This window comes from Suricata suricatta, chromosome 16, assembly GCF_006229205.1.
Source record: "Suricata suricatta isolate VVHF042 chromosome 16, meerkat_22Aug2017_6uvM2_HiC, whole genome shotgun sequence".
Lineage (NCBI taxonomy): Eukaryota > Metazoa > Chordata > Mammalia > Carnivora > Herpestidae > Suricata > Suricata suricatta.
In genome coordinates, this window is record NC_043715.1 from 33,683,041 (window position 1) to 33,684,622 (window position 1,582).

Genomic DNA, 1,582 nt, shown 5'->3' on the forward strand with positions numbered 1-1,582 from the left:
GATCTGTGGGACACCCTGACTGGGATCTGTGGGAGACCCTTGCTGGGATCTGTGGGACACCCTGACTGAAATTGTGACCACTAGTCAGAGCTCCAGTCCTCTTTGGAAACTGACAGTTGGTTTTTCCTTCTATGGGACAAACCTTCTCTATTCCTTCGACTCACCACTGGGCTGTATTTTTTAAAACCAGAACAAATTTGACCCCTAAGTCCTGAGGAAAAATGTCTCATCTTTTTATGAAATACAAAACAAACTCCCAGATCAAGAGGTATGGCCCCTCTCCGGAACCCTTTCTTATAATACTATTTTCCAGCTCGACTTCTCTTGTCAGCCTCCTTCAAATAGTCAGAGGTCCCATGTGTGCAAACCTTCATGGCATTGTCCCCATGCCCCCAAGTGCCCCAAACATGTCTCCCAAATCTCAACATCAACAAAAACTGTACAATGTGTTTTGCTCAGTTTCACAGCCCATCTGACACCACAGACACGCTTGATAATTCCTCTTTTATCCACCTTATTAACTTTCCCCTCCCCCTGAAGGCCCAGGGGCTCCCCTGGACTTAAACTTCCCACTTTAGATTTTCCCACAGGTGGGAAACAAATTGATTGGCTCTTAGTGGACACAGATGTAACATATTCAATGTTAAAGCTAATTTAACTTTGTTGGGGCACTTCAGTGGCTCAGTTAGTTGAGTGTTCAACTCTTGATTTTAGCTCAGGTCATGACCTCACAGTTGGGGGATGTAGCCCTGAGTTGGGCTCTGTACTGAGTATGGAGCCTGCTTGGGGGTCTCTCTCTCCCTCTGTCTCTGTCCTTCCCCTGCTTGCTTGACTCTCTCTCTCTCTCTCTCTCTCTCTCTTTCTTTCTCTTTCTCTCTCTTTCAAAAATAAATGAATAAAATAAAATAAATGAAAATAAAAATAAATAATTTACGTTTGTTGATGTAATTAAAATAGACATGTTTCTAGAGTTATCTAGAAACATAAACATTTATCTAGAATAAGTAAACATTTGTTCTACCAAAGTTTACTAAAGGACAAATAAGCTTGTGTTATTTCTGTTGCAATTTGTCAGCAAAAGAAGGCTTAAAATCATGGGTTTTTTTGTCTGTCTCATTAAGTTCTCATGGGTACTTGTTAAGACAGCTTTAAAAATCTTTGATACTATATGTTTTTACTCATAGGTCTAACAGGAGAAAACTAACAGGGGACCATGGGAAGGGGAAAGGCAGGGGAAGAGTTAGGGAGAGGGAGGGAGGCAAATCATGAGAGACTCTTGAATACTGAAAACAAAATGAGGGCTGAAGAGGGAGGGGGGAAGGAGGGTGATGATCATGGAAGGGGGCACTTGTGGGGAAGAGCCCTGGGTGTTATATGGAAACCAACTTGGTATTAAACTATTTAATTAAAAAAAAAAACTTTGGTAACCTGAAACTTTGAAGTTTTGCTAAGTTAAATGATAAATCAGGCTGAATTTGTTGGCTATCTAAGTCTCTTCCAAATAAAATACTGAAACATTAATTACTAAACAAACATAACATTGACCTGCTTTTGACTTCTTACTGCAGAGACACTAAAGGTA